At 40.2% G+C, this 8,510-nt stretch overlaps 1 non-coding gene across 1 annotated transcript; it reads right to left on the bottom strand.

Moving 5' to 3' along the window:
* Positions 1-2,274: 2,274 nt before the first annotated feature.
* On the bottom strand, positions 2,275-2,478 carry LOC111818753. The gene has a single exon (XR_002822672.1). It is a non-coding gene; the product is annotated as a small nucleolar RNA SNORA73 family (small nucleolar RNA).
* Positions 2,479-8,510: the final 6,032 nt, after the last annotated feature.

Below are 8,510 nucleotides of genomic sequence, written 5' to 3'. Positions count from 1 at the left end.
TGGAGAGGTCTGGGGTTGTGATGTTTGAGAGTCACTGTGGTCCAAGGTATGAGAAACACAGTCGCCTTCCCCCATACAGATACAATGATAGTATGGAACAACAGTGACTTCCTCTTGGCACACAGGAAGCAGAGAGTGGTGGACATGGCGTCAGGGCTGAAGGCCTGTAGCAAGAAGTGAAGAAGAGCACACATTATCTATGGAGCTTTCTTCGTATTTGTCAAGACAAGTGAATTGCCATTATAATAAAAAGGGCTACAAATACAGTGGCTTAAACAAAAGAGTGGAAATGCATTTATAAATGCATAAATCACATCTGTGTCTGTGTCTATTTCTATAAATATTTATGCCAATTTGAAGCCCACAAGGTTTTCCCAGATCTACGTTCTCTCTGTTTCCTCCTCCTTTACCTTTAGCTTGCCCTGAGCTATAGAAGCAGATAATCGCCTAATTCCAGACTATGAAATTTGATAAAAAGGAAGAAGACAGTACCTTATTTATAATTATTGTACTAGGACTTGACATTTTCAGTTGCAGTTTTCCTTTTCTCCTTTCTTCTAGAGATTATAATTATTCCTGTCAAGCCCATGTACATTCCATTCTTGAAAACACTAATTTGCAGGACAAAGCTATGTTTCAGTAATTATTTAAGATACAACTCTAGGGCATTATCTGATAACATAAAACATTTCTTATGCAAATCTTTCTGTTCACTTATTTCCTTAAGAACTGTTTTGAATTGAGAATACTTTTTCTCAACACTATAAACATTTAGTTCATGCTCATGACTACTTTGGCGCTAAATTAATGCAGGTGAAATGTTAAATTTGTCAAAACAATTATATAGAATATTGACAAGCTGTGTCAATGAGCATGTGAGTTTGAACATTTAATGTTCAGATACAGTGTTCAGATAGAGATATCAGACCCCTGGAGAAAGTATAGTCATGAATTTTTAAAAAGTAATCAGTCAATTCATATTCCATAGTTCTTTAGAATTTTTAATCACGTAATTCAATTATTCTTGAATTTCCTGTTGCTCTTTACTTCCAGGTTTGGACAATCAAACCCTGTTAGAGAAATGAATAAAGACATGAGACATAGAGAATATCTGTGTCAGGGAGTCAAGTGTCTTCACTGGAATGGAGTGAAGTCCCTAACTGACTGTAACCCATAGATTTATTGCACGACAGCAAAGACAGAGTTTTGTTTGTTTTAGGTGACAAGGCAGGAAGTCAAGGCATCATGACCATTTGGCAGAATAATTAACTCTTAGCTGATTATGCACTGGGATTGTCCTTGTTTCCCCTATATGATCCGTCTCTGCCCAAGTTGGCAAAATACCCTGTCTTCAAGAGATTTCGATTCCTCCGAGTTAGCAGGCTTCTCCCCCGGAGGCAACCTGAGCTGACATTAAGCCACTGAGTGTCTGAGTGTCACCAGGAACACCATGCTTTCTCACACAGCTTGGCAACTGGAAAAAGTGACACCTCTGTTAAGTTTGGAAAACAAGATTTCCAGAGGGTTAATGTAAATATTATTCTTTTCATCATAGTGGCAATATTGCTACCATTACAGTTATTACAATTTTAATAGTAACCTGCTGCATTAGTGTTATTATTTACATGCACAGAAAGATCTTGGATAAAAATAATGGAAAATATAGGGGGTTTTTGTATACAAAGATACTCCAAATATGGAGTTCATTAAATTTCAGGTTGTTATTTAATGACTGTGAGAACCTACAAGATACTCGAGGATACTTTATGTTTAACTTTGATTAGCCTTGCTGTAACAGAACTAGGCTTGCTTCCTGTTTCCTTTCTTTCTTTTTCTTTCTTTCTTTCTTTCTTTCTTTCTTTCTTTCTTTCTTTCTTTCTTTCTTTCTTTCTCTTTCTTTCTTTCTTTCTCTTTCTTTCTCTCTCTCTCTCTCTCTCTCTCTCTCTCTCTCTCTCTCTCTCTCTCCTTTCTTCTTTAATGTATTTGGTACAAGGTCTCACTACACAGCTCAGACTCTCAGTGATCCTCCTGTTTTCAGCCTCTCCAGCCCTAGGATTGCAAGCATGCTCTACTACACCATGGCTGGTCTAGATGACCAGCTCATTGCACCCATAGGCAGGGCTGGCATGGCACATGGTTCAATCCCTAGTCCCTGTGTTTTCCTAAGCAGGCCCTTAGTCTATTGAGCTATCTTACCAGCCCTAAAGAAAATAAACATAAAGTGATTATTTTCTTGGAGATTATATTTCAAAATTAGTCTTAAAGTTTACTAGACACTGTTTCCTGCATGGTTTATCTCCTCAGTCATTGCCCAAAGAACTCTGAGAAGCTGTAGGAGTATGCAGGTGCAGACACGAGGCCCAGGCTCTTCTCAAATGTTGTGGCAAGGGATTGTACATCACAGGGCACAGCCCTGTGCTCGCCTATGCCACTGGGTCAGAGCCCAGAGAGCGTGAGCACCCGGGATATCCAAGTTGGAGACCTAAGCTATTTTCAAAAGCAATCTTTGTTTGCACTTGATGAAAATATTAAAATGAAATTTTACAATCAAGTAATAAGAGAATCACAATAATTAGCACATTGTGTAGCATTATCATCAATACAGTTACTAAGAGTACATGACATAACTGAAAAGAAACAAAAAGGAAGTAAACTGATAACACAAGTTCTTCTTTTCAAGGAAATAAATAAATGAGCAGTATAAATACTGGTCTTCCTGTTATTACAAAAGCATAATTTATATAATACCAACAACCTAGTAACAAAATTAGATTATACACTTAGTGTTTCCCATGTAAGCCTAATTTTAAAACAATAGATAATTGCTTCTGCTTCTCAAAAAATAACATAAGTAAATATTTGCTATTTCAAATTTAAAATAACAATTTTTAAATCTGTGCAAATAAGTGGGATATAAAAATATGTACCTATTTCACTAACAGATAAATAATTATTTCAATATAGTGATGTACATTTTAATTTTACTCACCCTATACCACTTCTATTTTAAAATAATGACACAAGTCACATTTAAGTATTTTTTAAAAATCAATTTTTTCCTTCTCTTTACAAAAAAAGAGGTATTATTACATGTGAAATTGTTGTAGGCAGCTGAGTTAGACAGAAATGTTATAGGCAGTCAGAAAGGTCTAGGCCCTCAAAAGATACAGCTTGGAAGACAAGATACCTTGCAACTGTAAGCGAGATGGATGCTTTTGCTACGGTCCAAAGCGCAAGATCAAATAAATGCTTACCTCCTTAAAGGTAAGCATCCAGGATTGATCATCACCTTGAGAAAGGCAGGAAGAGTTGCTAACCCAGACCCCCACAGGAAAGGCCCCTGTTCTATATTCATGCCTGCTTGCTGTGTCACTCACTTTCCTATTTGGTCCTGGATTTATTCAATTTTACCTGAGCAAAGGTGCTTTAAACCTTACTTCTTGATCATAGTTTTGTTCCACTTCATGTATGAGTTTCTATGTTTCCACCTAAGACCTACCTCACCTGACAGATTTGCTCTGTAAAAATCCCTAGAAAAGGCAGATTCCTGGTGGCGAACCTCTTGGTTCCTCTTCTGTCCCTCTCTTGGACAGAAGTTTTCTTTCCCCCAAAATATTCTGCTCTAACCTCCATTATTCCTAAAGCTCATTCTTTGGTTTTAGAGAACACAAACTCAGCCCAGGTTAGGAGTTTCATTCCCTTACATCAAAATCACTATGGTACTTTTAAAGCATTTTACTTGTTATGAAATTTTCTGGCCTGACAAATTTTAAACAAAATGTAACAGAATCACAATATAGAATAAACATTCATGTATATATAAGACAAAGCTTTTAAAATAATTTAAATATATTTCCATTCTCTAGTAAGCAATATTACTAATTACACCGATTTTGTGCAGTGATTAATTGTTCAGCAAAATGGATGACAGAATTACTACAGCGCAGATCTTCTCACACATCTTCTCTCATTTTTAATTTGTTCATGTCTGCTTCTGCCTGTGAGCAGGATTTGAGCTACAGCACTTTGATCTGCTCATGGTCTCTCGTCACCTAGGATAAAGTACCAATCTCCACAGGTGTGCTATTTCTTTTCTTTGCCACTTGGTTTCTCTTTTCCTTTAATAGTACATGTTCAATTACATAACTGTAGTGGGTTGACAACTGGGGTCAACCTATAACTTGATTTTGCTCTAGAAAGTATCCTTAGAAAAACGACCATGGTGCCACCTCACATTCTGGACCACAGGGCCCCTGCTGTATCTCAGGAACTGCCTATTTCCTAGAGTGATTCACCAACAGAACATAGTGTCAAATGGCCTACCCACAGAATGATGGGCCATTCATAGGGAAAAGCCCAAGTACAGGTAAAAAGAGATGGCAGCGTATTCACTGGTGAAATAGGCCAATTACAGGATAAAGGGGAACGGTCCTACCTATTTGCAAGTGAAAATGGATTGTCTAATCTTACTGTGTTTTAGAAGAAAAGATAAAAAAGTGTTAAATTGGTTTCTGTACTCAGCTGCAGCCTTCACTTGTAAAGGCATGATTTCCTATCCCATTTCTACTTGTCTTCACCTTTTCTCTCCTACCTCACCTAGTGTCTGAGAAGTTTTCCTAAAGTGTAGATGAGAGACACAGGATCAGGGCCCAGCACCGCTGGCAAGGAGTCAGTGTGGCCTGTTAAGTACAAAACCCAGCGACGTATGTGTGGAACAGGTCCCAAGGCCCAGGCGCTGGACTCCTCCCGCAAAGGGTGCAGTGTCTTTGTTAAGACAGCCTGCCCACTCTGAGCTTTTCTCCTGCTGCGCTCTTTGCATAGTTGCACACTTCCACACTGTAGGGTGGACTCCCTTTGTTCCTTTTATTTGGTCCTGTCTCTCTGCAGAGCCTGGTTCTTTTTCTACCTTTGAGAAAACCTTGCAAACTACTGTATTTGTCTTGCCCACTTCTTCGCTCAGGACAGAAAGACACTCAGCAGCCCACAACCAAGTAAGGGTGCACCTTAGCTCATGCCTTCCATCCCTGGAGCAGCTTCTCTGTCTGCTAACATTCAAGAGGCACCAGGGACAGTCATAAAGGTCTTTGTTAGGCAGAACTGTAAAACACATTCAGAGAAACTAGAGGGCAGCCCTTCAGGAGAGCAGTGTCCTGTGCCTTGGAGGTGAGGATATACTACTCACTGCATTAGGAGGGACTCCATAGGTTCAGTGGAAGGCAGATGGGAAAAGCAGAGCGCGCTTGTGGGGAAGGCAGGCCCCTCTGCTCAGCAGCGCAGCACCTCAGCCATGCATGCTCTGAGGCAGTCCAGTTTGCACCACACACTCAGTGCTGTCTCCTAGAGACAATGAAGCCTCACATGGGGCGAGAAGTCACAGGACTGATTCACACAGACACTGACTGCTGTGCCTGCCCTGGGTGCCTGCAGACTTACTGTCCCCCCAAGTTTCTTTTCATAGCCAGAATCATGGAGTGAAACTCTTGGCTTTAGCATTTTCTTCTAGTCTACGTACCTGGTTTTGGAGGTGGAAATCCATAGAATGTGTGAGTCCATAGAAGGTGATGGCCCTTTGCACAAGTGAAAGGTAGTGGTCAAATCACAAATGAAAGGCTCCTTTTACAAGAAAAAGGAAGATACATTGTCCATGGGTGGAAAGGTTTTGACCATTTAATTTGGCTATTTGGCATGGCATGATTGACAGGTAAAACAAAACAGTAGGAATTGACCGTTAGTGTGATTCACAGGGGAAAGGGATGGGTCCTCAACTCGTAGTCTTGGTGTATCTTTAAAAGGCCTAGAATTTTTTTTTTTTTTTTTTTTTATTGAGTGAGTTTTCTTGAAGGGACAAAAGATTTTTGTTTTTTTTATCTTAAATCTCCAGTTTTTCTTAAAACTACAATTGACAAATTATAGATTTACTTATTTCTCTTCTACTTCTCTTTATTTCTTCTACCTTACAACTATTTTTTATTTTAACATTGTATTTAAGGTTTTTTTTTCATTTTATGTGTTTGGTACAGAGTCTTACTACATAGCTTAGACTTGTAGTATTCGTCTTGTTTTCAGCCTCCTCAGCCCTGGGCATGCACCACCACGCCCAGACTCTGTCACAGGCTCAGGGTGCCCCAGGGAAGGGGCCAGCGGGGCATGTGGTGTCAGGGATCAAACCCTGGTCCCTGCATTTGCCAAAGTAGGCACTTAGTCCATTCAGCTATCTATCACACCAGCCCTGTATTTAACGTTTATAAATGGGGAAAAATGTTAAACTTATAGGAAATAGGATCTGGTTGCACAAACCTGTAGTTTCAGCACTGGGGAAGTTGAAGCAGGAGAATTTCTATGAGTTGAAGAACAGCCTGGACTACATAGCAAAACTGTCAAGAAAAGAAAAGAAAAGAAAAGAAAGAAAGAAAAGAAAAGAAAGCAAAGCAAAGCAAAGCAAAGCGAAAGGAAAAGAATGACTAAATAACCAAGTGTAAGTGAATATCAAATGATAATTAACATGATGAGGTATCAAATTAAAATTAAATCTCAGATTATTTATTCTCTGTAAAGTAATGCTAAGATTTACAAAAATTCTGTTCCAGTATCATAGGAAATAGAAGTACCTGGTTTCTCACAGTCAATCAATCATTTTAAACAATAGCCTAAATGATTCAATAAAATAAATATTTGGCCACTCAGGGTCTTGAGCACAGTTCATTTACTCACTCACTATGAACAAATAAAAGGAACCCACTCACTGAGCTAAAAGTAGTGAGCAGCTACGCTATGTTAGCTCAAGGAGTGGGGACGCCCTAGGCCTCAACTAACCAGCTTAGAGTTGTCCCCAACCAGCGGGTCAGTCAATGAAGGTCACCTGGGAGAGGAGCAGGGAATTGAGGAGGGGACAAAGGACAGGAGACGCGAGAAATGGAGACAGGACAGGATTCTGATCAAGTCTCATTTATTCAGGGGAGGTGCTGGGTAAATATAGTGGAGGCATAGGGAAATGACGTCGGCGGGTAAAAGGCGCCAGTAACTAGGCAACTGGGCTATGATGGGAAGTCCCACCTCCAGGGCATAGCAGGAGATTTATGGGAAATAGGCGCGGTAAGAAGAATTAGGAGCTTAGCTCAGCAGAGGTAGAGGAAGAGGAAGTCAGCTTCACTAATGACACTGATGCATCAAGAGAAGTTTATAGGTCAGAGGCACTCAGGTGACCATTAAGGGATATGTGGCACGGAGTCATGATGTGGCAGATTCACAGGATTTAGAAAAACACTCACTTGCAGTAGTATTGGAGGCCTGGAGTTATTGTGCCTCCCACAAGAGTGATGGAGGTGAGATAGAATCCCCATCCTGTAAGGCATCAAATGAGCCAAGTTCTAGGTTCCACAGTTTCAAAGAATGAAGCTGCACACCAAAGAGAGAAGTTAGGAGAGCTTTACTGGAAGTATGGAAAGAAGAGAAGCTTCTGGATTTCCAGGAGGAGTCCTGAATGGAGTAGCCCCTGAAGCTCTTTGTTAGGGATAATTTATACAGCACAGTCATGACATAGGTACAGCAGGGGTCACACCACCATCAATTTGTCACATTATAAGTGCAGCTGCCAGGCTAATAGTGATCCAATAAAGAAACCAGTCACAGGGGTCAGGCTACTTAGGACAAAGGCATTTTTAGATACGGATGGGTCCAGGTGCTCTGGTAAACCACTGAGTGACTGATGCCTACCCCAACCTACTGGAGCACATGGTACATATTATAATATAATATAATGTAATATGGTATGATATGATATAAAGCTATTCTTATTGTTTTTTTCTAGTTGTTCCCCCATTGCGGCATGTACTCATGGGGTGGGGACTTCTAGAGTTTGAAATAAACTCAAGGTCCCCTGGGACTATATACCTTAGTGCTGCTGCGATTATGAGTGTGAGTACTTTCCCCTGCCTGTGGTGGCTAGCCTGAATGCAATTTAAGAGACACAGACTTCCTCTTCATTGCCATTTTGTTGCTGCTACTCCTTTTGCTCTCTGCTGAGGCCATGAATGCATGCTCTCTGCTCTGTGCCACTCTGCCTTGAAGGCATCTGTGTATGAACTGAAACCTCCAGTAACTGTGAACTAAATAAGCCTTTCTTCCCTTCATTTGGGTGTTGGGTATTCTGTCCCAGGAATGAGAGAAGAAAAACTGAGATCACTATTGATTATCCCCCAGGGAGAATGTAGACTTGCATCTTGATTGTGAGTCCTGCCCTCCTTCAGATGGGTTTCCAAGCTACAACTGAGATGTCTTTGTTTTTCTGTTGATTTTCTTGAGAGTTCTGTCCCTCTCTGACTGTATATGCATTTTTACCTAACTTTGCTGGGTATAATAACTTTACAAATATATTAGGGTCTTGTATAGCAAGGAACAGTGGGTGATGGAATACAGGAAAATGGGAGAAATATTTAGGCTTTTGTCATTTCATCTTTGTTTGGGAATTATTCCTCCTTGCCAAAGGGAATAAACTTGGACTTACTTTCTGG

This window comes from Octodon degus, unplaced genomic scaffold (assembly GCF_000260255.1).
Source record: "Octodon degus isolate 3935 unplaced genomic scaffold, OctDeg1.0 scaffold00005, whole genome shotgun sequence".
NCBI classification, from domain to species: domain Eukaryota; kingdom Metazoa; phylum Chordata; class Mammalia; order Rodentia; family Octodontidae; genus Octodon; species Octodon degus.
The sequence above is the reverse complement of the archived record's forward strand: the minus strand, read 5'-3'. Positions and strand labels throughout refer to the sequence as shown.